We start from the raw sequence: 19,440 nt of genomic DNA, 5'->3' as shown, positions 1-19,440 counted from the left end.
CAGACTAAACTTGTCTCCAAATACAAGAAGAGAAACTTGACTTGCCTCAAGTCCATCACGAAGACGTAGCCAATGTAAGATAGACATGTATTAATTAATTAGCCTCCTTCTTGTGACATATTTTTTCTTTGTGATTTGACCATAGTAACAACAGACTAATTTTGTCTCAAAATACATCAAGTCCACCACGACACTAACACTTAAACTGGATACCCAAGGACAGAACTAGTGGCAAACCAGAAAACAAGTCCAAGTAAATAGCCATCAGCCTAACCTCTATGAAGGCCAACCTCAAAAGACTAAGAAAAATATGAGGGCCCAGTTCCCAGCACTATGCTGTAACTTTTAATTCTTCTTCCAGGCATCAGGAAGTATAGACTGGAAAAAATGTGAGAAGAGTCTAAATAAATAGCCTAGTAGCTTTTCTAAATTTCTTCACTTCATGTTGCATGTTCTGTGGTTAAGAAAGCTGGGAATCACTATATAAACATATGCATGTTTCCAAGCTACACTTCTACTCAGGACCTATAATTTCATAGTTAAGAACATAGATGTTAGTATTAGACAAGGTTTTAATATTTCTCCACATCTGGCTGATTTTCTTTATTGATAAAACGAAACACTGGCAATCAGTGCTCATTTTTATAGTGTGGATTAATTAAGAAAGTAATAAATATCTCAAGCATAATTCCTAACATGTAATGAACGCTGCAGTACAAATTGTGTCACAATTTCTCAACATGGGTTTTCAATGCTAGTTAATAAATTCCAATTAAATATTACCAAGTATCCATGATTATTAGATTATCAACAAGGAGTTTGAAAGGGTAATTAGTGATAAACAGATATAAAACAAAGAAAATATTGACATACAATGGCCAATTGAATCATTTCATTCCACAGAACTGTCTTCAGGCTAAACTTTAATGAGAACTAGTTTTCAGAAATATGTGAATCACTGTGGAAAAATATAATTACTGACACTAATAGTAATGAACCCTTACAGAAAAGGTGAGAGAAATGTGTCAACAGCCAAGTTCCTTACTCTTTGAAGACGATTGCTAACTTCTGGTTCTTTCCATGTCAGGAGGTATGGAGTAGTGTAGACTCAATGGCATTCTTTTGAATATTAAATATCATAGGTTGAAATAAAATTTTTAATGACTCTACCAAGCTCTCAACCATTCTCTGCTTTAGCACCAGGTTAGTACTGTTAAAAAAATTAATAATATTAAACGGTGTCAAATTATTTTCAAAATAATGAAAACAAAACATGTTTCCTACTTGTACAGAAAGGTTTAAAGTCATAAATAAGAGCATGCCCCCCCCCAGAATCATACACTTCACTAGAATGTGAGGAAGCATCAGCATCCATTGCTCTAAAGGAAAATAGCATGGCATAAGAGAATAGCCACAGGTTTTGAAAAAAGGCATGAGTATGAATACTAATCCTACTGTGGTATGACAGGTTTCTCAGAAGAAGGCAAAGGCAATGATTGTGTGCACACAGTGTGCTTGACAGGTACAGAAACACTGATGGTATAGGGAGGCAGTGCTGCCAGAAGAAACACAGACAACATGGGTAAAGGTTGCATTATTTAACTTACATGACAGTGAGTGGAAATTAATCCATCAAGAAAATTCTTTGTGACCTAAAATGTGGTCTATTTTGGAAAATGTTCCATGTGCTGCTGAGAAGAACGTGTATTCTGATGTTGCTGGGTGAAATATTCGGAAGATGTCTGTTAAATCTAATTTATCTATGCAGTTATTTAGGTCTGCGGTTTCTCTGTTGAGTTTTTGCCGAGTTGATCTATCTAGTGGGGATAGTGATGTGTTAAAGACCCCAACAATTAATGTCTTTGGATCTATGTGAGATTTGAGAGAAAGTAGTGTTTCTTGAATAAATTTGGTTGCTCTGTTGTTTAAACTTGTCCAAATTCAGAAATGTTGAAGTTATACCTTGCATTCTCTCAGACCACAAGGGAATAAAATTAGAACTCAACACCAAAAGCCACCAAAAAAGTCCTGTAACACATGGAGGCTGAACAACACACTGTTGTATCACCAGTGGGTCATGGAAGAGATTAGAAACAAAATTCAAGTGTTCATGGTTTTCAACAAAAATGAACACACAAACTACCAGCTCCTCTGGGACACAGCAAAGGCAGTACTCAGAGGCAAGTTTATACCTCTGAGTTCCTACATCAACAAATTGGAGAGATCTGAAACCAACAATTTAATGAGACATCTGAGACTCCTTGAAAAAGAGCAGCAAGATAAACCCCAACCCAGTAGACGGAAAGAAATAATCAAAATTAAGTCAGAATTAAATGAATTAGAATCCAAAACACCCTATAGAAAGAATCAACAAAACAAAAAGTTGGTTCTTCAAAAAAATTAACAAAATAGACAGACCCTTAGCAAATCTTATCAGAAAAAGAAGAGAACACACCCAAATAAATAAACTCAGAGATGAGAATGGAAATATCACCACAGAAACAACCAAGATTCAGAACATTAGAAGGGAATACTTCTCAAAACTTTATGCTAATAAGTTTGAGACCTTGGCAGAAATGGACCTTTTCCTAGCAAATATTGACATGCCGAAACTAAACCAAGATGAGTTAAATCATCTTAACAGGCCCATATCAGGCATTGAAAGAGACACAGCAATAAGAGACATCCCATCTAAGAAAAGCCCAGGACCAGATAGTTTTACAGTGGAATTCTACAAGGCCTTCAAAGCAGAGGTCACACCAATACTCCTTCAACTCTAATTAAATTGAAAGAGAAAGTTCACTACCAAACTCATTCTATGAAGCCAAAATAACCCTCATCCCAAAACCAGGCAGGGACTCATCAAAGAAAGAGAACTATGGACCCATTTCTTTGATGAACATTGATGCAAAACTTCTCAACAAAATTTTGGCCAATCGACTTCAACAACTCATCCAAAAAATTATACACTACAATCAAACAGGATTCATTTCAGGGATGTAAAGCTGGTTCAATATACGCAAATCAATTAACATAATTCATCACATCAACAAGAGCATGGATAAGAATCACAGGGTTATCTCAATAGATGCAGAAAAAGCATTTGACAAGATCCAACACCCTTTTATGATGAAGGTTCTGGAAAAATTAGGAATCCATGGAACATTCCTCAATACAATAAAGGCTACAGCCAGCATTATACTCAAAGGTGAAAAACTAAAGCCATTTCCTCTTAACTCAGGAACAAGACAAAGATGTCTACTCTCTCCACTGCTCTTCAATCTAGTATTAGAATACCTAGCAACAGCAATAAGACAAGATGGAAATATAAAGGGGATTCAAACATGGAAAGAAGTAAAACTCTTCATCTTTGCAGATGACATGATCTTGTATTTAAAGAATCTCACGGATTCTGCTCCCAAATTACTCAAGCTGATTCAAAACTTTGGCAAAGTAGCAGGTAGAAAATTAACCCTCAAAAATCAATGGGTTTTCTGTATGCCAACAATGAGAAAAATGTGGCTGAAATTAGGAAAGCAACTCCATTCGTAATAGCCCCACAAAAAAATAAAATACCTAGGAATTAACCAAAGAAGTGAATATTTTAAAAACCTGAAAAAGGAAATCAAAACACATCTTAGAAAAACACCCATGCTCCTGGATTGGAAAGATCAACATCGTGAAAACGGCAATACTTCCCAAGACTATCTACAAATTCAATGTGATACCTATCAATATTCCAACCTCATTCTTCAAGGAAATAGAAGAGGCAATCCAAAAATTAATATGGAACAATAAAAGACCCCAAATAGCAAAAACGATGCTTAACAGAAAGAACAGTGCTGGAGGAATATCAATACCAAATTTCAAGCTCTACTACAAAGCCATAATAATCAAAACAGCTTGGTACTGGCACAAAAACAGACCTCAGGACCAATGGAATAGAACTAAAAACCAAGAAATGAACCTAAAGACCTATAGCCATCTAATTTTCGATAAGGGAGGTAAAAAAAATAGAATGGAAGAAAGACAGCCTCTTCAGTAAATGGTGCTGGCAAAATTGGTTAACTACTTGTAGAAAACTACAGCTAGATCCTTATCTATCACCCTGCACAGGAATCAACTCCAAATGGATCAAAGACCTCAGAGTCAAAGCAGACACTCTGAAAACATTACAAGATGGAATAGGAGAAACCCTAGGTCTCCTTGGCACAGGCTGAAATTTTCTTAATAGAGACCCAGAAACACTACAAATCAAAGGTTGGACAAATGGGATTGCATGAAATTGTAGAGCTTCTGCAAGGCAAAGGACATGGCTAGCAAGATCAATAGAAAGCCCAGGGATTAGGAGAAGCCATACAATGGACAAGGGTCTCATATCTAAAATATACCTGGAACTCAAAAAATTAAATCCCCCAACAACAAATCTTCAAAGAAACAACTGCCCAATAAATAAGTGGGATAAAGACTTAAAGAGAAACTGCTCTGAAGAGGAAAGAAGGATGGCCAATAGACACATGAAGAAATGCTCAAACTCCCTAAGCCATAAAAGAAATGCAAATCAAAACAATATTGAGATACCACCTCACTCCAGTTAGAATAGCAAAAATCAAGAACTCTAACAACAACAGATGCTGGAGGGGATGTGGACAGAAGGGAACCTTACTTCATTGTTGGTGGGAGTGTAAACTTCTTCAACCACTTTGGAAAGCAGTACAGAGGTTCCTCAGAAGACTCAACATAGAGCTCCCATATGATCCAGCAATCCCACTTTTGGGCATTTACCCAAATGATCACAAACATGATTATTCTACAGCTACCATCACAACTATGTTTACTGCAGCATTATTTACCATAGCTAAGATATGGAACCAACCCAGATGCCCCTCAGTAGATGAATGATCAAGAAAACGTGTTATATATACACAGTGGAATTCTATGCCTCCATCTGAAAGAATGACATTGCCCCATTTGTTCGGAAATAGAAAGACTTGGAAAAATTATATTAAGTGAAGTAATCCAGGTCCAAAGAAACATAGGTCCCATGGTTTCCCTTATTTGCAATAAGTAGTATATGTCTGAGTCAAGCAGAAAAGGTCAGATAAGTTGATGTTAGGGGAATGAACCCCAAGTTAAGTATTCAAGTGTTATTTTTTTACTTTCATTGAATTGTGTCTAACATATTTATAAGATGATTTCTATGTTGCTTTGTTTGTCCCTCCCCCATGGTATAACCCCTGCTTTCACTGTATTTGATGTTGGTATAATTTGTGGAGGGGAAGGGAAAAAACAAATCATTTAACTAGGATACAGGTAGACCCATTGCAACAATGAGATGTACAAGTCCTTATGTCGAAAAACAAACTTCACAACTTTGGTTGGGGGGGGGGAAGAGGATCGGGTGGGGGGATGTGGGGAGAGTATGGGAAGGGAGAGGAAGGGGAAACAAAGAGGAGGCAACAATGCTTAATAAGAAATGTACTCATTATCTTGCCCATGTAATTGTATCTCCTCTGTAAGGTATTCTCACAATAAAAATAAATAAATAAATAAAATTTTAAAAAAAGAAAAGAAAATTCTGAATAGTGCAAAATGAATGCTTCGGATGTTTTTGTGAAGAAAACAGAAAATGGAAGTTTTGGCTGATAGTCATTGGTTGAAATTTGCCAACAGAAGCTTAAAGCCTGGCATCTGTGTTGGGCTGAATATGCCTTTAAGGCAGATATAGATATTTGAAGTTGTATTAAAAGATCATATTGACAAGCCCTAAACACAGGATGGGCAGTGAGAACATCCCGCTGCAAAGATTTTTAACATTTACTGAGCTTCTTCCAGCCATATTTTCTTTATCCATAAAAAGATTTTAGAACCTTCCTCTGTAACTGCTGTAATAATTTACTGACACAAGACATACTTTCTATTCAATATATGTTGCATATCTCCTTTATCTTGCCTTCTAGAACAAGACAGACATATCACCAACTTGCTCTGTAAATCCTTTTATCATTCAGTACATTGAACAACCCATTCCACAAGAAATAACTTAATTTTCTCGCTACCATTTGTAGAGGAATTTACTTTGTGCCTGATAAGAATGAGAGTTGACTACTTCCAGTAAGTTATTATTTGGAAGTTATTATATGCTATAACGCTTATATCATCTAACATACTTTATATATTAACCCATCCTTGTATAGCATTGGTAGGTTTTTTAAATTTTTCAGGACTTATATCAAGGTGAAACCTCTGTGAACAGTTCAATATTCTCAGATATAAAATGACAGGAATGTTAATTAGACCCTATCCTGAGTGCAGGTCCCAGTGTGAAAGGGGAGGTTGAATGAAGACAGTAAAAGCAGATAAATATTGTTGAAATAAATTATAAGTATTGTTTGAAATAAAACTATGAAGCCCGCTGATATGGACTTAGGAAGTAAGGAGGTAGAATAAAAGACAGTGATAGTTTAAGGTTCAAGGTATGCACATATAGACATGAGAAAATTAAACTCCATTATACAACTAATTGATACTAATAAAAATGTGACAATGAAGTATTAAAGTGCATTGTTAAGCTAAGTACTATATAGTTTTATGTATAGGGTTTAATACATCTAAATATATCCAATATAGCGCAACTACATATAATATCACCAATTACTAATTTTAATTTATTAATCAGATACCATAAATTCATCTGAAAAATCTTATCTAATCTATCCATTAAGAAGTTTTCTCCAAAATGCCATTCCTTCTCATTCAATACAATTTTCTTATTAGTTAAATAATATCCCTTTAATTGCTTTTCCTCCTGTTTTATTCTGTCTTCTAAATGATGCACAACAGCTACACAAATCATATACAAGTTAAAAATTTCAAATAATACTAATTGTGCTTTATATCTTCTTGCTCAGGCTACAGTTCCTTTATCACAGACATCACTATCTGTGACAAAAGAACAATAGAATATGTTAAAATAGGGACAATAATAGAAAAGGTAAAATGTGGCATCAGCCTTAGTTCCAATAGAGGATAATTATTACGTTTTGGGGAAACCTGAAATGTGTCTAGTTTGTTTCCATCTTCTAGATAAGTCCCTTAACCTGTTATCAAAATTAACTTTGATTTAAAGTATGAAACTTTTAATTCTTTTATCATACCTCCTGAATTTTGTTAAAGCTGCTCATGAGAATTTAGATATTATATAGTTTATTACCAAAAGATAAGCACAGTAATAGTACTATGATGATTGTGGATAGTTCTTTATCAGAAAAAATAATTTTGAAAAGTAAATTACATAGAAATTCAAATTTCCATTAGAGAATGAATTCCTAAGAGCTATAATTCTTAGACAGAGATGTCATACCTACAAGAAAGAACAGAAGGGGCTGGGAAGGTGGCTCAGTGGTAGAGTGCTTGACTTGCATGCCTGAGGCCCTGGGTTTGATTCCTCAGCACCACATAAGAAAAAAACCGGAAGTGGTGCTGTGGCTCAAGTGGTAGAGTGCTAGCCTTGAGCTGAAGAGCTGAGGGGCAGAGCCCAGGCCCAAAGTTCAGGCCCTACGACTGGACCAAAAACAAAAGAAAGAAAGAAAAGAAATATGCTTACAAGTAAAAGCTCTCAATGTTCTTGACATTTTTTTTAAAATTCACACTCATCCTCCTTTCTTATGAATCTTAATGAATTTACCTTTAGTTGTTGATTGAAAAAGAATGACATATTGTCTTTCCATTTGTTTTATTAAAAAGCAGGTCTCCTGGCAATGAGCATTTAAGTGCTCATTCCCAGTGATCATATTGGGTGAGTTCACAATGTTCCCTAATAAATCTAACAAACAAAACTAGCTCATTAAAAAGAGATGGCCGGGAGTCAAGAACTCCATTGGCAAAGAAAAAAACTAGATTCAGCAGGAAATCAGTTCATTAAAAAAAGGGGATAAAAGGGGTTGTGAACAGAAGCTTCTTATTAGTGCCAGAGTTCATTTGAATTTTGTCACATTCTGATGATTACTGACCCTTTACTTCATGTAAATATGTGAGAAAAATAAATGCCTCTCACAATTAAGTTTACATCATTTTGACTTAGATACTTTGAATCCATTTTTTTCAGTAGAATAGCGTTGTAGACTAAAGCACATAAAAGCCAGTAGAGAAAAATAAAATGATGAAGTGACAAGCCAAGTAAATTTATGGTATAGCAATTTATTTTTAATTATGTTAGGGAAATTAAAAAATTGAAAATATGTATTGTTCAGAAATACTTAATACATTCCTTTAAATAACCAGAAATATTTCCATAATGCTTTGTACTTTGAATATATTCTTTAAAATTACCGAAGACATATGCATTATAAATTTTAGTAGATACTCCTAAATTGCTATAGTGTTTTATATATTCATAAGTTATTTATGAGAATGTCAATTTTCACACATTTCAGTCACATTTGTTTAAATATTTCTGTTCAGTGTAACATGTAATATATCCCATACTGTTAGAATTTAATAAACATTTTCTTGATGTCTCACTGGTAATGATTACCAATTAATTCCTTAAATCGTCTGTTCAGTTAACATGCTCTTGGGTAAATCAATGGTAAATCAAAGTAAATTCATAAAATTACAGTAAAAACCATAAGTTTTCTTGACAACTAAACAGTATTGATTTAAATGTCCTGAAAATAATAATCTACTGTGCATTCAAATAATAAAGAAAATATTTAATCAAGCAAGGAATGGAGGCAAGGACAAGAGGATCACGTGGCTTGTGAAAAGGTGGTGAGATGCTGTCTCTCAAAATCAAAATAGAACAAAAAACTGCTGAAGGCTTATCTCAAGTAGTAGTGCTTGCCTTGCACGTGAGAGGCCCTAAGTTCAATCTCCAGTTCCAGTTACAAAAAAATAAAATTTAAAAACTTTAGTCAGCCTACGGTGTTAAAAATTAAGCTGGGTTTACTTATTTTCTTAAAACAGAATCACTAAACTCTTCAGGCTTATTTCTTCATATCTCTCTGACTATTAATACAATTTAGTAACCTATCTAAAGTCTAAAAATAAACAATTGAATTTTTGACAATTTAACTCAGAAAAGTGCATAGTTATGTTCATGTATAAATATTCATTAGGAATAAATGTGCATATATATCTAACACAAATTAAGTTGACTGGTCATAATTGGAGAAGGCTTCCCCTGTTCGATTCTTTTCCCTAAGCTCTTTTAATCTTTAACCCTTAAAAGATACACTCTTAGGAATTTTCCTTCCCTTTTCATACCCACTATATATATATATATATATATGTATATATATATGTATATATATGTATATGTATATATATATGTGTATATGTATATGTGTATATATATATATTATATATATACACCTGTCAAATTCCTAAATATGCTTGTCAAAAATAAAATAAAAATGATACTTCTTCCATAAACCTTACTCTGGTCATTTGGTTAAAATAATTTCACACTCCTTTAGTCTATTAAAAATTAGTTTCTCATTACATTCTATATTATATAGAGACTAATGTCTATATCTATTTTCCATTAATGTATGAACTTACTCAAAACACAGACTGCCTTGTTCTGAATATGTTAAGAGCAACAATTTTGCTTTTCACATAAAGGGGGAGGAAGCATAAACAAATACAGCAGTGGTACCGAGTAGACACTAGGTTCAAAATGAACTGTACAACTTATGGGTAGAGACAGGAGGGATAAAACTGTGAGAGGGTGCACAGGAAGAGATGACATTGTCCAAAGATATGTATTCATCACCTGTCTTATGAAAAGGTAACCCTATTTGTATATCACCTATATAGTAACAATAAAACAAGGTGAAAGAAATTTTTTACAAAAGATTTTTGCTTATAATGCACTTTTTGAATCCTGTAACAATTTAGCATTTGTCCAGGTCCTTTCAGCTAACTAGGTAGTGCTTATTAAATTGTAATAGTCATTTTAAAGTTTCTATCATTTCTTGGCACAATGACTATTGGATAGACATGCAAAAACATTGATTTGATCAAATGATTCTCTAGTAACCATCTAAACTATAACAAATGTCATCAGCACTTTGTTGTTTCAGTATGTGTGACTACTAACATTTTGCATTCTCATTTTTATAAAGTTTTCTCATTTTAAAAATTTGTAACTAAATTTTTGAACATGTTTTAGGGTTGCTGAAAAATTACAGAACTAAAAGCTTGAATAACAAGTCTATTGTGGGAACTCATCATTGTGCTATGTCACACTGAAATAAGATATTTGCTTCTGAAGCATGAAGTCTACTCTTGTTCAATATAGCTCCCAGCAGATTAGCGATAACTAAAATTTCAATATGATATTCAAAGAATCTCTGCTCCTTGTAGTGTACATCTTACTGGTATTACAGGCTCAAGTGTGATATTTAACTTAAAAATTACTCTGTCCTTAATTACATTTGCATAGTTTTGAGGCCCCCAACTCCCTTTGGTATTTGTTCAGTTGAAAACAATCCATAAGACTTTGTAATAATATAATAGATGTAGTCTACATAAAAAGAGTTGGTTATTCAGGTTCACTCACTGAATAAATATCCATTGTGATAGGTGCCCATGCAGAAGCAGCAACAAGACATAAAGCCTGACTTATTGAAGTTTATCGTCTTTATATTAAGCAGTTATCTTTCATAAGAAAGGATTAAAGTAAGAGAGCCAAAAGGCCAAGATTAAAGGAGGCAGATTTTAGCAACCTTCATCTGGGACACCAATCTGATAAAATCATATTTGCATTGGAACAAAGATATGAAGGAAGAATATCTTGGAGATGCAATGCTGATGGGTGGAAGGAAACTAGGATATTCCAAGAGATAAGGACATGCAATGACTCCATTGCATGTGGGGACAGGACAGCATGTTTATTAGAGAGTAAGGTGGTAAGTTTGACTAGAATTCAACGAATAGTGGGGAAAATAACAGAAGGCAAAAACACAAATGCCAAGAGTAGACAAAAACTCTTAGGCTGCTATAAGTTTGTTGAGGATATTAATTTATTTAGAGTGATGTAAGAAGCTACTAGAGGGGCTGGGAAGGTGGCTCAGTGGTAGAGCGCTTGCCTTGCATGCATGAGGCTCTGGGTTCGATTCCTCAGCACCACATAAGCAAAAAGAAAAAAGCCGGAAGTGTCGCTGTGGCTCAAGTGGTAGAGCGCTAGCCTTGAGCTAAAGAGCTGAGGGACAGCGCCCAGGCCCAGAGTTCAGGCTCCACCACCAGACCCAAAAAAAAAAAAAAAAAAAAAAAAAAAAAAAAAAGAAGCTACTAGAATATTTTGAACTGAGAAATGTCATGATCCCCAGTTTGCAAAGATATTTTATATTTCCTTTTAGAAAATGTTCTGCATTGAGGCAAGGAAGGATACAAAATATACCACTGTAGGAAGTTATTGGAACCTCAAGTTGAAGATGAAGGTGGCTTGGTCAGAAGTGGTAGTAACAAAAGTGATTACTTGCAATACTTTTTTTTCATTAGTGAGTTTAGTGTATGAAAGAAAGAAATCAAGAAAAATTAAGGATTTTGATTTGAGCTACTGATAAAATTAAGTAAATTTAGAAGGTACGTGAATAACAGCAATTTATGGTTAGAACTGAGTAGATAAATAGCTAGTTCAAAGAGGTGACACTGTCCAAAAGAAATGTACCCTTTATCTGACTTATATAACTATACCCCTTTTGTACATCACTTTTATTATAACAATAATTTTTTTAACTGTATTTCAGTTACCGCATGGAAAATTATGAGACTAGATAAGAACTCCAAGGAAATGAGAATAGATAGATGGTATTACAATATATGGAAGCTGACAATAAGAAAAATTGAAAGAAGAGATACAAACATTGGTCAGGAAGAAAGGAAAAAGCAAAGTCAAATAAAAGAAATGAGTCAGCAACTAATCAACTTGTCAAATGTTATGAATGGTTTGAGTATTAGTGTTTCAATTATATAATATGGAAATAATTAGGAAATATGGAAATAAAATTCTGTGAAGAAAAAACCACTATTGTAACTGATCAAAAGAAAAGAAACAAGGAGATAGAACAGAAACTGAAAATACAGACAGATTTTTTAGAGTTTGGTACACAGTATAGAGAAATGAAGTAGTAAGTAGTCTCATAGTATGTAAAATCAACAGATCGTTTTCCTTGTTTCAAAGACTCTCACAGATATTTAAACAACAGGAATAGATGAAAAATGTTGGTAGTGCAAAAAATGAGGGATAATTTTAAAGTCAAGTCCTTGAGTAAATGAAACTATGAGATCCAATGCTAATTTGAAAGGGTTTGGCAAAAAAAAATTCCAACAAAATAGGAAGCAAGATAGAGTTTATGGTTTCAATTCAAGTATTGTATATGAGTAGATTTAGTAATATGAGCAAATCCTCTTTCCCTCTTTCTCTTTCCCTCTCTCCCTCCCCCTTTTGTCTTCCCCCCACCTTGTAATTCTCTGGTTTGAACTAGTGCCTCATCATTTCTACACAAATGCTCTATCAATTGAACTATCTCCCTAGCCCTTTTGGCTTTATTTTTCACAGAGCGTCTTCTGCTTTTCTCTAGGGCAAAATTAGATTACTATAGATTATTGTAATTATTCTGATTACTATAATTCTACCTCTACTTCCTGCATATATAAACTAAGTTACAGGCTTGAGCCACTGTACCATAGCTCTCTTCAGATTGATTCTTCTATTGTTTTGCATGTTTGTTTAAGGCAGTAAGTAAAATATGTGATAAATGTATTAATTGAGAGTTAAAACCAGAGTGTATTAGATGTTTGAGGCGGTATGAGGTCTCATACAGCAGTTTGCCAAACAAGTGGGTAGAGCTGCTGAGAATAAGACAGAAATGAACTTCAGGGAGATTATAAAACAAAGGTCTGTCTTGTAGTCACTTTTCAGAGATTACTGATTTATTCCAGTAACATACTCAGGACAACTGTAATGATGGATACTAAGATACAGGATATTGGATATGCCAAACTTGCCTTTCTAACATTCAAATCAATTCTATGACCTCCTCAGTTTTATTGCATTAGGTGTCTTTTGCTTTTTACATTAGCAAGAACTGATTTCTGTCGTTTGTAACTAATAATCCTGACTGAACTACTAATCACTAACTGGAATTCTCAGGAATGGTGGTAAATACATATACTCCTATAAAGAAATGCTATCATAAAGTAATAAACCATCATTAGTCTTTTACAAAATTTGTTTAAAAAGTCAACTGTATATACTTTGCAGCTAATACTCTGAAACAATCTACAAAGGAAGTTACAAATGTAAGTATTATGAGAATATCAGATGGTATATTTAGATATTAACTATCACTCTCAGATATGGAATTCAATTTTAATTGTATACTACCAGAAATTGTTGTAACTAGGTTGAGGAAGAAATCTTTTTCCCTATATGGAGGCATATCACTTCCACAGAGCATACAGGAAAAAAGTACTCCAAGTAAGTATTAGCTATTAGCTTAGAAGGTAAACATTCTACCTAGAACTCTTGAACAATTCATCATCTGTAGTTTAAAGAAGAGTAAAGAAAGGACATAAAATATGACTCAAGTCCATATTCACAATATAAATAAGAACACTAACCATTTCTAAGTGGATTAATCTCCAGTTAACAAATATCTTTTCCATTGCATAAGTGTACATCATGTATTGTCCAGAATAACCCAGATTGCTTAAATTATATCCCATCTCCCCATTATAAATCACACATTGACTCAGTTTAAAAACTAAATTCTCTCTTACAGAGACCTTTTGGAACCTATAATAACACAAAATACTTATTATATTTTCACCTACATTCAGGACATAAAAATGTGTTGAAGCTAGGCACTGGTGCTGATGGCTCACGCCTGCAATCCTAGCTCCTCAGGTGGCTGAGATCTAAGGATTGCTGTTGAAAGCAGGAAAGTCCAAGAAATTCTTATCTCCAGTAAAACCACCAGAAAAACTGAAAGTGGCGCTGTGGCTCAAGTGGTAGAGCACTCACCTTGAGCTGAAGAGTTGATGGACAGAGCCCAGGCCCAGAGTTCAAGTCCCACGAACAACAACAAAAATGGTTATTTTTTCCCCCTATAAAGCTATATTTCAGCTGGGTGCCAGTGGCTCATGCCTGTAATCCTAGCTACTGGGGAGGCTGAGATCTGAGAATCACATTTAAAGGCCAGCCTGGACAGAAAAGTCTGTGAGGACTCTTATCTTCAGTAAACCACTTAGAAAAGTGGTAATCCTGTGGCTCAAGTGGTAGAGCACTAGCTTTGAGTACAAAGATGTTCAGAGACAGACCAATCTCTATGTTCAAGCCCCAGAACTGGCAAAAAAGGAAAAAAAAATTAAAAAGCTATCTTTCATTGAAGATTACACAGGCACATATTCTACTCTATATTCTGGTAAAAGACTGGTAGACGGCTGCCACCCTCCTCAGACTTTGCTTTCCTTCAGTGTCTTCCACATAGTCTTCTGTGAAGATTGGTTCTCACCTTTTTCAATGGGGTCTTTCGTCTCATCATTTTTTCTTTTTTTTAAATGTTTTTTATTGTGAAACTACTGTATGTACAGAGGGGTTACAGTTACATGAGCAAGGTAACGAATACATTTCTTATCAAGCATTGCTACCTCCTCCTTTGTTTTTCTCCTACCATCCCTCCCCCTTCTCTTCCTTTCAAATCATTTTTTGGTTTTGCTATCTAATTACATAAAGTATTATGTTAACAGGAAGTACATTTTCATTTGAAACAGAATGTCAATTCAATAGAATCTCAATTCAATGCCAGTAATTTTCTTTCATACTTTCTAAGGAACAATTTTGAAAGAAAGAAAGAAAAAACACAATTAGATAACATCATGAAATACAATATAATATAACTCTGATATGGGACAATGTAATCGGTTGTTCCACTACTTCATTGATCTCTCTGAGTATGGTCCATATGCCAAAATTAAGATATTTCTCTCTGTGTCATCCTCACACATGAAAAGGACAAGTTCCAATGTCTTTTTGCTTGTGGTACTGGCATTTGAACTCATGACCTTAGATCCCGAACTTATACTCTACAACTTGAGCCATGCCTTTAGCCCTGAAATGACACTTAAGAAATAATAATAACTATTTCAAATAGTCCCCAAGTCAGGAAACGCTTTTAAGCATTTTATCCTCCTAACTACTTCTTTGTGGATGTAAATGTAAATAAACAAATAAAAACACTATATCACTGTACATTTCCTTTATTTAAAAAAATATAGATTTTTAAGATTAAAAAAGAGCTGGGCACCAATGGCTTATGCTTGTAATCTTACCCATTCAGGAAGCTGAGATCTTAGGACCACAGTTTGAAGCAAGCCTAAGCAAGAAAGTCCATGAGACTCTCATCTCTAATTAACCACCAGAAAACCAGAAGTGCCTCAAAGTGGTAGAGCACAAGCCTCGAGTGAAAGAGCTTAGAGACAGTGTCCAAGCCTGGAGTTCAAGTCCCACAACCGAACAAAAAATTTTTTAAAAAGAAATATACTCATTACCTTACTTGTGTAACTGTAACCCTTCTGTATATTACCTTATAATAACAATTTAAAATACATATATTAAAATAAGAAATAAGATAAATTATACCTTATACTAAGACCAACTGTTTCATTAAAATGGCATTCTTGACATTTCTCTTAACTATTTTCAAGAATATTGTTTTGATTTTTCAAATTCTGTTGTCAAAAAGGTTCCAAGTGTTCAAAATTAAGAATGTCATAGCTTTTTCAAAACAGGATTTATGTGGTGAACAAACAGGCTACAGTAAAGAGAAATTTCATTTCCTGGTAATATTTTTGTTTAAGAAAGGTCACCTTTCTTTAACTCTGTGAAGATAAAGCCTAAGCAAACTGTATTTGTCCAGGCCACCTGAAATGGCAGACTAGAAAGGAATGTGTAAAATGTAGCCTGACAAGGTGGCCACAGATCATTTTAGCTTTGTATATATACTTCCTTCCCAGGTACTTTACCTCAAAAGAAATCCACAGGGAACCAGGAGGGAAAAATGTTATCTCCTCCAATTACCTAAGGAAAAACATCTACAAAGAGTACCAAGGTGTGATTGATGGCAAACAGTTTTTTCTTTCAGGTTCCAGGGAGCTTGATCTCAGGGGCCTGGGCACAATCCCTGAGTTCTTGTGCTTAAGGCAGCACTCTACCACTTAAGACACAGCTCCACTTCTGGCTTTTTTTTAGTTAAATGGAGATAAAAATCTCATAGACTTTCTATCCAGGCTGGCTTCAAACCTCAATTCTCAGATCTCAACCATCTGAATAAGACTAGGATTATAGGCATGAGCCACCTGCATCTGGATTACCAAGCAGCATTTTTTCCATTTTTAATGTATATTTTTATTGTAAAGATACTGTACAGAAATAGAAGGGTTACAGTTACATGAGTAAGGTAATGAGTACATTTCCTATCGAGTATTATTAACCCCTCCTTTGTTTTTCCCCGACCAGCCCTTCAGTCCCCACCTCCCCAACTCCTTCCCCTGACCCAAAGTTGTAAAGTTTGTTTTCAACACAGCATCTTGTACATATCATTTGTTAGAAGGGGGTAACCTGTATCCTTGTTTCAGCATTTTGTTATTTCCCTTCTCCTCCCCAAATCAGAAAAATCAGAAAAATATATAGAGAAGATGCAGGGCACCAGGGTTATACCATGGGGGAAGAACATACAAAAGAAACAAAAAATTCACATAGTACATTATAAGTACATTAAAAACAACAGCAAGAAAGATAAAACCTCCTGTGTCCCTATCTTGGGGTTCATTTTGGTTAGCATCATCTTATATGGTCATATGTACATAGCTTTTGACTTTTTCTGCTTGCCTGGTAAGATTATCCTAGACATATACTTGTTATTGCAAATAAGGGAAATTATGGGACCTATGGGCAAACAACATTTTTTGGGGGGGGGTACCCGGTCGTGGGTCCTGAACTCTGGGCCTGGGCGCTGTCCCTCAGCTCTTCAGCTCAAGGCTAGCGCTCTACCACTTGAGCCACAGCACTACTTCTGGCTTTTTTTTCTTTTTGCTTATGTGGTGCTGAGGAATCGAACCCAGGGCCTCATGCATGCAAGGCAAGCGCTCTACCACTGAGCCACCTTCAACAACATTTTTAAGATACTATTTTTTATTACCAAGAGAACTTGAGAGCATGGATCTTGCTTCATACAGATAGCTTAATTGAAACATCAAGAACAATTACACTATATAATCTGTGTAGATTACAAGTACCACCGTTGTAAAACATTTATGTAGACTTATTTTTTTTATTATACCTATCTTGATTTGGGTGTTTTCAATGCGATTGTAAACTCAGGATTGAATGTTTAGGTAGTACTTCCCTCTTCAGAAATGAATGTTTTTACTCCTTTATCCATGATTCTATAAAAAGAATGCATGAATCATTTTATTTTAAGAGTCTGAATATGTGAAGGCATAGTTTAATTGTATGATTTGGTAAAAGAAATAAAACCTTTATGAAGAAATCCTTCAATAACATCTAATTTTTGATACTTATGAAGGAAATTTGAACAATCAAACAAAAAATTATAAAATAGTCATTAAAATGTTTATACTTTTAATATTTTACTTGTAGTATCTATTGAAATCTTAGAAATAGTTCTTTTTCCTCTCACAATGTACCTGTCTTTTTCTATACACTATTTCTCTATAGTTCTTTAGAGGCTTTCCCCCTAGTGTTGAAATAAGTATAAATAAACTCAATCTCATTTACTTCACTAGATAGGCTTTGACTTAAAGCCTCTTGCTTTTCCAAGTGAAAATATTATTGCAATTAAGCAGAAATATTAAAATATAAACATTTGAGGGGCATAGAGAGAGTTTTTTTTGGTGTTTCTGTATTTTTTTTTTTTTTTGTCGGTCGTGGGGCTTGAACTCTGGGCCTGGGCGTTGTCCCTTAGCTCTTCAGCTCAAGGCGAGGGCTCTACCACTTGAGCTACAGTGCCACTTCCAGGTGTTTCTGTATTTAACACAATCTTCTAAAAACAAAAACAAAAAACCCTGTTGCTGTATTAGTCCTGTCTGCACATTAGACACACTTGGGGACCTTACTAAAATGACATGGGTCCCCTCCCAGACAAACTCTAGACTCTTGAGGCATGAAACTTTCTCATTACTTTTTTAAAATTGTTCCTCAGGGGACAATAATGTGCAAGAAGATTTGATTATCACCAAAGCAGAGAGAGCAACGATACCTAGTTAAGTCAGATGAGTAAAACTGCAATGCTACTTGTCACATCTGTGTTTCTATCTGCATCAAAACTGAGCTATGTGAAACCCACTTTACAAAGATTGGAAATTATAAATCAGCATAAAAAATGGAAGGTGTCCACACATATAAACATTCCAAAACATATGACCTTATACCAACAAATACATGGGGTTAAAGAAGGAATACATTTGGGATGATGTTTACCTCTTTTTCTGTCATTTGTACTCACTATCCATATGAATATTCCTGCAGGACTACATGTATATCTACTCTGCAAAGTCATCAAAATTTCTTATTATTTAAACATTTTCTAGAAAATAAAATCAATGCAAGATTCTCATCAGCAAAATCTTACCTGGATAAAAACTCTTTAAAATGAAAAATTAATCTTTTATTGAATTGGCTTATCTCAGTTATTGGGGAGGAATTTCACTGTCATATATCCACATATTCCAATCAACATCATCCTTCCTATCATACTACCTGCTCCATTCCCTCTAAATTAGCATCTCCAACAGGTTTCCTTGTTTCCTTTTCATCCTTGTACCACCTGTACATCTCCCTCTGGCTAAGACTAGCCATTGATCACTACCTTTTATTGAGTTTCTCTATGGAGCTCTCTTGTATTATTATTCACCCCCTTTCTGGAAAAAGTAATCTTTAAAGAATTTGCATTGATATACCACTGGTGCAAAAGTTGTGTTCATTTGCACTATAAATAACAGTGCACATATGTTTTATGAATAAGAATACTCAACTGAAAATTTGAAATCTGATTCATCAATCAAAATCTCTTATTTCAATTTGCATACTCATCAATCAAAATCTCTTATTTCAATTTGCATACTCTCTCCTTCCTCTCCCTTTCTATTATAAACTTACACACACACACACACACACATACACACACACACACACCTTTATTTCCTTTCTTTACGGTTATCTAATAAATATAAGCCAACTCTACTGTAAACAATTTATCCACTTTTACAGTGTTATTACTTTCAATTTCAATTGAGATAAGGTTAGAATTTTCCAAAGGAGAAAAGCTAGCAATAATTAACATCATAGAAGAAGTGTCAGCAGTGTTAGACAAAGGGAAGTTGAATCTAATCAATTCACACAGTATGCAT

The sequence above is a fragment of the Dipodomys merriami genome, unplaced genomic scaffold (assembly GCF_024711535.1).
Source record: "Dipodomys merriami isolate MVZ:Mamm:240054 unplaced genomic scaffold, mDipMer1.0.p SCAF_91, whole genome shotgun sequence".
Lineage (NCBI taxonomy): Eukaryota > Metazoa > Chordata > Mammalia > Rodentia > Heteromyidae > Dipodomys > Dipodomys merriami.
Note: the sequence above shows the minus strand (reverse complement) of the source record.